The sequence below is a fragment of the Panthera tigris genome, chromosome E3, assembly GCF_018350195.1.
Source record: "Panthera tigris isolate Pti1 chromosome E3, P.tigris_Pti1_mat1.1, whole genome shotgun sequence".
NCBI classification, from domain to species: domain Eukaryota; kingdom Metazoa; phylum Chordata; class Mammalia; order Carnivora; family Felidae; genus Panthera; species Panthera tigris.
Window position 1 is genome coordinate 23,708,589 of NC_056675.1, and position 11,962 is coordinate 23,720,550.

The following is an 11,962-nucleotide window of genomic DNA, read 5'->3' on the forward strand; positions in this document are numbered from 1 at the left end:
GCCTGGGTTCTTTCCATCTCATAATTCTACTTTCCCCGAGGGCTTTGACATTACTTGCACTCAGCAAAGAAAGAAAAAGAATGGAAAAGGTACCCACTTCTGAAAAGACCCTGACCCAGAAGTGACATAGGTCACTTCTGCTCATGTTCCCTTTAAGGGCTAATCCAGTGACCACATGTTGATGCAGGGGAGCTGGGTTGTGTGGTCCCTGGTCCCAGAAGCAACTCCGGGGATAATGAGATATTGGTGGATAGATAGCCATCTGCCATAGCAAATGAATTTCAAAGGTTTAGAAGATCATCCAACGAGGCTCTTAAGGAAAACCATCTCCAAATGGAGGCAAAGGAAGCATTTTCAGGCTTATTCTAAGTCTCTTAAGAACACTCCTGTTACTTGCCACAGGATGGGAATTTTCATGGTAATGGGGGAAGGGTCTGAACTGGGAAGGGATTATGCAAGGTGATACCCATATAAACCTTCAAGCTAGGCTTGTAGCATTGTATGATCTGCTTCAGTAAAGCCTGTGGGCATCAGGAAGTCAAAAAACATCCTGCAATTCTTTGAACCAAACTGGTCTCCGTTCAGGGTTACCACTGCCCGCCAGAGCACCCCCAAACTGCCGTCACCCATACTGCTAGTCCTTGAGGCAAGAATCAAGCTCGCAAGGGAAACCTGAAGTAAACTCACAGAACACGTGTCTAATATTAAAGCTATTTCTTTCAAAAATATAAGCAACTGCCACTGGTCCATAATGAACATTTTTATTTCTAAAGTATTTTCTTTCATAGGAAAGAAATGTAATTCATTCTTTCCCCCAAAATAATAAAGAAAATTGCTACTGGGAACAGTTTGGCATTTGAAACCTAGTGGGAGATTTCTCCAGCAGATGATTTTGTGGCAAAAAGCTTTTAAGAATTTCTGACTGCTAGCAAAAAATATATAAGAGAGAGAAAAGGAGAGAGGGAGGGAGGGAGGGAGGGAGAGAAGGAGAGAGAGAGGGAGAGATTGATTTGATGTGATCAAGAAAAGATGTACCCAAAGAAAGCAATCCTTATTCAAGTTCTGATGACTCAAATGATCCATAGACTAGATTGTAGATTCCAAAAGCTGGCTGTGCATCAGAATAGCATGGAAAGCTTGTTTAAAATAACCATGGAATCGGAATATCTGTGGGTGGTGACCAGACATGCATATTTTTTTAAGCTCCATAGATGATTCTGTTGAAAACCGGTGGCCCAGTCATTTGTTAAAATTCTGAGGATGGTGATGCAAACTGGTAGGCAATATTATTAGCTTAGCAAAGATCCTGCCCTCTTGGCCACTTGGCTGTCATTTGCTACATGCACACATCCACCTGCAGCAGGCTTTCATCAGGTCCCTCATCTTATCACACAAAGCACTTGGATGATGTTCTTAAAAACCCCATGGGCCAAGATACCAAAGCATTTAATTATCTCATTTGGAAGCAAGGGGGACAGATTTCACAGCCAATCCACCCAGCGCTATCTGCAGAGAATCAGAGCTATGTCACAGCCAATGGCTCTACCAAATACCATTGGCCACAGCCTCTGGGAAGGCTTGGCGGGGGGGGGGGGGGGGGGGGGGGGGGGGGGGGGGGGCAGGGGAATCCTGGGAGGCTTGGGCAGATCAGCTTTCACTTGCAACACAGCTGCCTGCTAGCCGAAGGCCTGGGACAAGTCCCTCCGACCCAATTTGCTTATTTGTAAAATAGTAACTGAAAATTCTGACCCCATAGTGCTGTGAGCTGCAGATGGATAAAAGGTGAGAAAAGCACCTGGAACCTGGAGAAGAACGTGGGATAGAAAAGGAACTTGATCAGTGGTACTTCCCTTACATTTATTTTAACCTCCTTCTCCCTGAAAAAGGGAGAACCAATTGTCAAAGGCTGACAGAAGATATTCATATTTTCCCAGTACTCCGTGAGTTGTCTACCAAAGGGTTATCCACGATAGAATTTGGAGAGAGGTGTCGATCTGTTATTCTTTATGGAAGGTGGCTACCACTGGATACACTCTTACTTCTAGTCCCTGGTGTCACCTCAACCAGAAAGCATCTCTTGGTACCTGAGGCCATGGTCAGAAATGCCAGGTATGGTTTTTGCAGCTGTAACTTGCATACGGGCATGATCTCTGAGTCCCACATGATCAAATACTAAATTATATGGGATTCAAATGAATCATATAGGCAGTTATAAAACACCAGACTCTAAATATTATTTACCCAGCATCAAGCAGATGTTTGTTTCCAAGCTACAATCCCCTCTAATTGGCTGACATTGTGCTGCATAAACACCAGTGCAAGCTTATGTTCTCTAATGAATGACAAATGCCTAGAAGAATCCTTTGTGAATTGGCAGCCTCCCCTCCAGCATGCAAATTATGTGGAAATTCCATCGGCACATGCAGATAAGCTGATCTGCATGATTGGCAGACTAGTGGATAAACACACCCATGGATTCATTGTCCAAATTCAGTTTGGTTGATTCATCTCTGTTTGTAGCAATCATTTGTTAATTCATTCATCCAGCCAACATTTATTGAACAGCCATTCCACAATAGGCACTGTCCTGGGCTTTAGGAATACGTAGATGGCTAAAAATATGGTCTCTCACTTCAAGTAGTCCACAATGAAAGAAGGGAGACACGACTGGTAAAGAAATAAAAATCACAATGTGAAAGGTGCAAAAATAGAATGTGGGCAAGCGTCTGTGGTCAGAGAAAGGGAATAAATCAACTGTACTTATAGGGGTTGGTGACAGCTTCCCAGATTTTCAAGACAAAACTCAGAAGATTTTAGAGTCAGCTAGACAGACAAAGCGTAGAAAAGGAGGCCCCAATAAAAAGAATAGCAAGGACACATGACAAAATATGTCAGGTTCTGGGAACCAACAAGAGTTTGAACTTGCTGGAGCATACAGTGCACGCAACTGTCTGCTGTTTCAGCTCCTTAAAAATGCATGCAAACTACACAGCCCCTTCAAAGGGTAACATGGCTGTACCTCTTGAAATGTAAAATGTGCGTGTCTTGCTTATACAGTAGCAACAGATGGGGGGGCGGGGAAGTGATCCTCTATAATGGAGTAAATAACCTACATCCACATAAAGAGATACTATGCAAACTAAATACTGTGTAAAAAGGCATGAGTATGTGCTCCCTATACTTATATGAGAAGATTTACAGTTACGGGAAGATCTCCAGAATATACTGTCAAGTGAGAAAAATCATGAGATAAAAAAGTATATAGATAGGATGCTACCTTGTGTGTAAGAGAGAAGACAATATAGGAATACCTATTCTTTATTCATAAAGAAACCCTGGGAGGATATAAAAGAATACAAGATATATAAGACAAAATAGGAATACCTATTCTTATCTATTCATAAAGAAACTCTGGAAGGATATACAAGAAACTAATATCTATAGGGGTGGGGGAGGGCAAAATAGATTAGAAAACAAGGGGTGAGATTTTGCAATGTATACCTTGTATATCTTTTATTTTCAAATCACATAAATGCATAATCTATTAAAAAGTATGACCAAATTTTAAAACGTTTCTGCCTCGTGGCCTGGCAATTCTAGTCTTGGTATCAATCACAATCACTCACTCACCCATGTGCATAAAAGATATTTATTGTGGTACTGTTTTGGTGGGTGAAAAAAAAGAAGAAGAAACTGGAAACAGCAAAACGTCCATTGAGAAAATGATGGAATAAAAAAGTATGTTCATACTTTTGAATACCATGCAGCAGTTAAACCTGTGAAGTAGATCTGTCTACTAACATGGACAAATCCAAGACTCCCAGAAGGATGGGATACCATTACTATAACACACACACACACACACACACACACACACACACACACACGCATACCCCAAGTAATGCTGTGCCATCTAAACTGAAATAATCCACACCAAACTGGTAACACTGCTTACATCTGGAAATGGTCTACAGCAGTAGTCAGTGATCTTTTATAAAGAGCCAGATGGTTAATATTTTAGGTTTTTCAGGCCTTATAAGGTCTTTGCTGTAGATAATCACAGATATGTCAAATGCAACCACAGACAATCTATAAATGAATAAGCTGTGTTCTGATAAAACTTTATTTCAAAACCAGAGAGAGAGCCAGATAGGGACGGTGGGCCACAGATTGCCAATTGCCAGGTTAAAGAACCAAGGTAGGAGATGTTGGTTTAAAACTCTTTAATGATTAATTTTTTTTTTTTTTACAAGGAGATTCAAAGTAACTCTTACTTATCTAACTAAAGTTAATTAAAACAACATGGGTACATTAGTCTGCTGGGCCTCCATAACAAAATACCATAGACTAGGTGGCTTAAACAACAAACATGTATTTTCTAATTGTTCTGGAGGTTAGAAGTCCAAGATCAAGGTTCCAGGGTTGGTTTTGGTGAGGACATTCTTCTGGCTTGAAGATGCTGCCCTGTTGCTGTATCTTCACATGCTTTTCCTCTGTGCTCATGGAGGGAAAAAGAGAGACAGCACTCTGTTGTCTCTTCCTTTTTTTTATAAGGATATCAGTCCTATCAGATCAGGGATCCATCCCTACGATGTCATTTCACCCTACCTCCCTCCCTAAAGGCGCTACCTCCACATACAGTCACTTTGGGGGTTAAGCCTTCAACATACGAATTTTAAGGAAATGCAATTCAGTGCATTTCCACTCTTAGAGTGGGTCAAGATTTGTCCCCTATAATAACAAAGCACATAAGCTCCTCTGTCCAGAATCCAAATCAGTCAAGATCATGATTGCTCTTGATAAAAGAAGGCCCAGCCAGAGGGCACCTGGGTGGCTCAGTCAGCTCAGGTCATGATCCCAGGTTCGTGAGATCGAGTCCCACATCACACTCTACACTGAGCATAGAGCCTGTTTAAGATTCTCTCTCTCCCTCTGTCCCTCTCCCCTACTCGCACACTCTATCTCTTAAAAAAAAAAAAAAAAAAAAAAAAGCCCAGCCAGGGATTATATCTTCCTTCCCTAACACTCTCTCCTCCTTCTCCCTGAGCCAGTGTTGCTGTCCTGTCTGGGTAGGAAGTCTTTACCAACCTCCCTCCCCGACTGACTCTCTCTCTCTCTCTCCCTCTCTCTCTCTCTCTCTCTCTCTCTGGATTCCTCCTCACCTAACAGAGGTGCTAGAAAGGCATGTGTTGAGAAAACCATGGCAATAGATCTATACCCCCTTTGGGATTTGTATTTTGTATATCTCTATCTTTCCCTATTCATCTATCTATAACTATATCCAGAGAGAGAAATTATAAGGAATTGGCTTATGCAATTATAAAGGCTGAGAAGTCCAGACCCAGGAAAGTCAGTGGTATAGTTCCAGTCTGAGTCTGAGTCCGAGTTCAAATGCAAGGAAGACCAATGTCTCATCTTGAAGACAGGCAGAGAGAGAATACTTCAGCCTTGTATTCTCTTCAGGCCTTCAACTGATTGGATGAGGCCCACCCACATTGGGGAGGGCAATGTGTTTACTCAGTCTACTGAATCAAATGCTAATCTCATCCAGAAACTCCCTCACAGACATACCCAGAAATCATGTTTAACCAAATGTTTGGCACCTTATGGCCCAGACAAAATGACACATAAAATTAACCATCACATCAAGTGACTAGAAACAACTCAAATGTCCACTGTTAGAAGACTGGCAAAATAAATTATGGGACAGCCACCAGACAATGGGACACTGTGCAATTGTGAATTTAAAAAAGAAAAAAAAGGGGTGCCTGGGTGGCTTAGTCAGTTAAGTGTCTGACTTCAGTTCAGGTCATGATCTCATGGCTCGTGAGTTCGAGCCCCGCATCGGGCTCTGTGCTGACAGCTCAGAGCCTGGAGCCTGTTTCAAATTCTGTCTCAGTCTCTCTCTGCCCTTCCCCTGCTCACACACTCTCACTCTCTCTCAAATGTAAGTAAACATTTCCAAAAAAAATTTTTTTTAATTTTTTAACATTTATTCACCTTTGAGAGACAGAGAGTGAGCAGGGGAAGGACAGAGAGAGAGGGAGAGACAGAATCTGAAGCAGGCTCCAGGGTCTGAGCCGTCAGCACAGAGTCCGATGCAGGGCTTGAACCCAAGAACCATGAGGTCATGACCTGAGCCGAAGTCGGACACTTAACCGACTGAGCCACCCAGGTGCCCCTCAAAAAAAAATTTTTTTAAATAAAAAGAAAAAAAGATGAACTTCTCTAAATACTGTCATGGAAAGATCAAAAGTGAAAAAAGCAAAGTGCAGAATATGTGTAGAACATTTGAGGAGAAAACGAGGGAAAATTAGCATTTATATTTGTATTTTCTTCTATATATGTAAAGAGCCTCTGGAAGGAGTCATAAGAACCCAGCACTGCTCTCCCATAAAGACAGGAACCAGGCACATACAGGACAAAGAAGAGAGGGGGGGTTTTTGCAGACTCCTCATATTGTCTAGGTTTTAACTATGAAGATGTAGTTAACTGAGAAGGGCCATGTAAATAACTGAGAAGGGAAAAAACAAGTGTTGGGCACCTCCAGAGGGTCAGTCTGGAAGTCATCAGTACACATCCAGCCGGTAGTGAAAGCCTTGAAGGAAATGAGGCTGTCCAGGCAAATATGGAGACAAGGAAATAATGTGGAAGTCAGGCCCTGGGGAGCACTGACATCTCAGGCAAGGGGGAAGGAGGGGTCTTGAAGGAGCAGACAGAAAGGTAGAGAAGGGGAGAGGCAGGTGGTCTCTGAGGGCGTGTAATGGTCTCACGACAACGAGAAATATAAAGTACAGACTTAAGCATTCGGCGGCTGGATCATTTCTGGGATGATATATTTAACCAGATAGTCTGTATTGTGTTTGCACTTTCTGTAGGAAATAGATCATGCAGTTACATCTCTTCCCTGGAATTTCTTTAGCTGCTGTCAGTGCAACCTGATTTGAGATGTAAATAAACTGCGGAGATAATGCCGGGATCTCGGCAGACTCAGTTCTGCCACCCGCCCAGGACGAGGGCGGTGATGGATGGTGTGAGGACCACTGCATAATCTCTTCTGTTTTAATACTCGATTATCATGTCCCTCATCTTTCCCAGAACCCGACTCAACACATTAAAATCTCTTTGTTCCTTCCACAATGCTTGTATCTCCCTTGCATCTCCAGCCTCCTTTAATGCCGTTCATTATTGAAATGAACACAGAAAACCAATTACCCGGGTGGCAGCAGGAGCTGGTCATGTGCCCAACTTGGCCGCACTGGGAGCCTGATTCCCTGTTGAGGTAAACAAGAATCCCCATGCACAGCCGAGCGCCTCACCTGTCCTCAGGCTCCTGGGAGCCACCCTGATGCAGCCACAGGGCTTTAGACATTCGTGTTCAGCTAATTCAGTGCATGGTTGTTGTCACCAGATGCCGCGGGAGGGAGGGCCCGGCGTGCCTGAAGTGCCAAGCCAGGCAGCTCTGCAGGCAAAGCAGTTGTTAACACAGTGGTTAAGAGCACAGACTCTCAGAATACCTGAGTTCGAATCCAGGTTCTGCTAATAAAGCTGTTTGATTCTGGACAGATTCTTTTGTTTTATTTGTTTTTTTAATGTTTGTTTATTTTTGAGAGAGAGAGCATGTGTGCGCACGCACAAGTTGGGGAGGGGCAGAGAAAGAAAGACACAGAATCCCAAGCAGGCTCCAGGCTCTGAGCTGTCAGCACAGAGGGGCTGGAACTCACAGACCGCGAGATCGTAACGTGAGTTGAAGTCGGACGCTTAACCCACTGAGCCACCCTGGCGGCCTGACTTTGGACAGGTTCTTAACTTCACGATGCCTTGCCTTGGATCTTCACTTATGAAATGGAAACAGTAACAGTACCTCCCTGTTGTGGGTCAAATTGTGTCCCCCCTCAAAAGTTGGAAGTCCTAACCCCCAACACCTGTGAATGTGACCTTATTTGGAAATAGGGTCTTTGCAGATATCATCAAATTAAGATGAGATCCTGGTGGATTAGGGTAGCATCGAAGTGTGATGACCAATGTCCTTGTGAGGAGAGAGATCTGGAGCCACAGAGACAGACACCCAGGGGAAATACCATGTGATGGTGGGGGCAGAAATGAGAGTCATGCAGCCCCAAGCCAGGGAGCAGAGGGGGCGGGGGCCACCAGACGGGGCAGGGGCAGCCACAAGACGCCGGGAGAGTCGGCATCCCCTAGAGGCTGCAGAGGGGGCACATCCTAGCCAACACCTTGATTTCAGACTTCCAGCCTCCAGAACGAAGAGAGAGAAAAATTTCTCTTAAGCAACCAAGTTTGTGGCAATTTGTTACAGCAGCCATAGGAAACTAATACACCCCTCAAATGGTTGTTATGAGGATTAATTAATTATACAGACAAGCCATGCAAAGTGCCTAGGAGAGTGTCCAACATCTAGTGACTCATACAGAAGTGCAGGGTGATTGTTAACCTACAACCTACAGCTTCTGGTTGGTAAGCAAGTCCTCAGTCCACCGCTGGTGCAGGTGAAGAGACCAGCTTCTCCCATCTACACTGCTTGAGTCACCTTTGCAGGGGTATTGTGAGAGGGAGGATATCAAGGGCATTTCCCTAGGTTGACAACTTTTCAGAGACTAGGCCGGTTTCTGCTATACCAAATAGTCCTGGTGGGATGAACTAATTCTTTAGTCAAGGTAACTGAGGCAAGGGGAGCACTGTGGGGACTAGGGACATTGATCTTAGAGTCGGACTATCCGGTTCAAATCCCGCTCCCTCCCCTTACCAGCTCTGTGACCTTCAGCAATTCATTAACCTCTCTGGACCTCAGTTTCCTTGTCTGTAAAATGGGCAAAAGCTAGCATAAAGTATATAATAACGTATAGGTGAATATTCTAGAGAAGGTGGGGAAAAGGGAAGTTTGTTCAGGACCAACAGAGCCACTCTTCCTCCTACACGCACAGGCACACATATGCCTACTGTAATTACCTGTTCTTCTGTCTGTCTCTCTGTGTGGACTAAGCCCCTTCAAGACAGAAGATGTATGTTCTGAGCACCCTGAATGCACAGAGTAGTTGCAACAGAGAACACATACTGAACAAAGGGATAGCTTAAACCAAGTGTCTCAATCCTAAAACATGTACATTCCGCTTTAAGGTTTCTACTATGTCCACTTACTCCCTGAATTCTTGTTTTAATAAGTTCCTTGAAATCAAGGCTCAGCAAGCTGCAGGCCAAACCTGACCACACCCATTTGTGTACGACTGTCTACAGCCGCTTTCAAGCTTCCACGGCAGAATCGAGTAGTTGCAATACAGGCCATGTAGCCCACAAAACTGAAAATATTTCCTATTTGGCCCTTTACAGAAAAAGTTGGTCAATCCCTGCTGTCAATCAACTCATTTTTTAATTTAAGTGCATTTTTAAATAGGAAACTTCATGTAACTAAGGTAATTGGAAACCAGTATTCCTTGCTATACGTGGAAGGCAACATTCCAATCAATATGTAACTACTGAAATAAACCACAGACCAGCTAAAAGTACTTACCACGCCCCAGGAAGCCAGGTTGCAGTGCACAAAGCAGAAGCGAGGACTAAGGTGACAGGATGGTGAAAACTTGGTAGCTGGCTACTCTGCAGGAACCAGTGTAGAGAGAAAAAAAAGAACATGTTAGTACTGGATCTTGAAGGACAGCCATTCAATAGCATGGAAGGAGGAAAAACATGCCAGTAAAGGAGTCAAAGAAGAAACACTTGGGGGCAGAAGATAAACCACAGGTTTTAAGAGCAGGAACTCAGAGACCACACAGGCAAAGGGTCCACTGAGCGAGGTAGTAAAGGCTCCTCAGAGATGAATGAATAAATAGATAGATAGATAGATAGATAGATAGATAGATAGATAGATTTTTCAACATCTCAAAGTAGTAAGCATAATTTATAAACTGGATTAGAAAGTACATCTCAGCACGTTTATAATGAAAACAGCTGATGCTAATGAGAGCAATAACATTTAAATAGAAATCTGTTTACCTTTGGGAGATTCACGCAGAACTTCAATGAGGTCCTGATTGATTTAAGGGCCAGGGACTGGACTGATTAAACTTCCTGAATTTAGGGGGGGGTCTCAAAGGGTAGTTGGCTGAGGTACAAAGGCACACCGACAACCTCGCAGCCTAACCAACCAGTGATTGGGAGTAATTAGAACCAGGTGGAAAAGAGGTCACAGTGCCCAACCTGGCCATATGCTATGGTTCTTTCCTTTATGAGCATCACAGACTCCTCGAAAAAGCTGAAGAAAGCTATGCCCCTCCTTCCCAGAAAACTGCACAGAAATACATACACCAAAACTTTTGCATTTAAATTTTTTTCTATGTTGGAAATATATTTTCTACACATGAAGAAAAATTAAAAGCAATCTTTTTTTAAAAAAAGTCTTGGCCTCATTTTTTTTTATAACACGTTAAGATTCAAGGTCTATTTGAGTGGTAGAGGGAATAGATCTAAAATTGCACATAAAGCAAAAAATTTCAATTCTTCTCAAAATCTCATTTTAATGAGATTTCTGTGATTTCTTGGCTTGAATAGAAAGTTGGAACTGTGCAGTGGTCTTTGCAAGTATCAAAACCAAATCAACTTCATATTTTCATTTAAATGGCACCCGCATCGTCAAAAACCCTGAGCCCCCGAAATGCACAGGAAAAAGAAAAAATTAATATTCCCGTAATTCACTTTGCCAACTTTGTGTTTGTGTCAATAAACACCAAATCCTCCAAAATATTTTTAACATTGAATTTGTGTCAATTGTTTTCTTTTGTCTTTAAGTAATGAGAGAAATCCTTACAAATCATGTTTAAATTTGAAGATGGTCTGAGAATAAGTAACCCTTGTTAACCTTAAAAATCACACTGCCAGGGGGGGCACCTGAGTAGTTCTGTTGGTTAAGTATCTGACTCTTGACTTCAGCTCAGGTCATGGTGTCATGGTTCGTGACATTGAGCCCCAAGTCGGGCTCTGCGCTGACAGTGCAGAGCCTGCTTGGGATTCTCTCTCTCCCTCGCTCTCTGCCCCTCCCCCACTCGTGTGTGCTCGCTCTCTCACAAAATAAATACATAAACTTTTAAATACATAAATAAAAGTGCCAGTTATTTTACCAGGAAAAATGGGTTTATCTGGGAGTAGCAGAGAATTGCAACCTAGGACCAGCAAGCTTCGGCAGAACCACAAGCAAGTCTGGAGAACAAAGGAGAGGAATGCTCTTTTCTAGGGGAAAGGGGGAAGTAGGGAAGGCCCTTCTAAACGAAAAGTCCACTGGAGGAAACTGGGAGTCTGAAGTACAGTGGCTTCTCATTGGCTGAGCTGTGACCGCCTCCCATTGGCTGGGCTGTTGCCAGGTCTTCCTCCTGCTGGAGCAGTAAAGTCCTAGCTAAGGTAGCCTATCCCGTGCAAGGTGCGTCTCTTCCTGCTGGCTCTGTCGTTGACTAGCGCTGAGCGTGAGAGCTCCCCCTGCCGGCCTCCCAACTCCATCCTAAACAAGGTTTCCTTTTATTAACCTTGTCTTATCTCCCCCCCTTTGATAAAGATCTTTCTTTGAAAAGCACTGCTGATAAAGATTCAAGTTTTCTACATTTAGTGGTACCTCAGTACCAGGCAGGACCTTTCCTGGTTGTCGCGCGTAGCAGCTGGAAGCTACTTAAAGCCACACTTGAGTAACAAGGAAGCTTGGAAGGAGAAACTCTCAGGCCCTTCCCATCTGTGGTCCATTTTTTGTCAAGACGGTTAAGCACTGCAGACCATCTCAAGATGTTGCGCCAACATCATCTTCTTGGGTACATTATCTTTAAGAAGTCTGACAGGCAACAAAATACAAAACTTCAAATAATTATACACCAGAAATAGTAACATGACCATTCCAAATTGTATGGTGGTTCTAAATCAGGACTCTAGGTCTGAAAGTAGGCAACTGAAAAATTACTTATTGGCACTT

At 43.3% G+C, this 11,962-nt stretch overlaps 1 long non-coding RNA gene across 1 annotated transcript; it reads right to left on the reverse strand.

Annotated features, from left to right (window-relative positions):
• Window positions 1-4,177: 4,177 nt before the first annotated feature.
• On the reverse strand, window positions 4,178-11,351 carry LOC102959298. Its single transcript, XR_006212391.1, has 5 exons — window positions 11,130-11,351; window positions 10,009-10,151; window positions 9,527-9,612; window positions 7,320-7,462; window positions 4,178-4,493 (listed from the first exon to the last, which is right to left on the reverse strand). It is a non-coding gene; the product is annotated as an uncharacterized LOC102959298 (long non-coding RNA).
• Window positions 11,352-11,962: the final 611 nt, after the last annotated feature.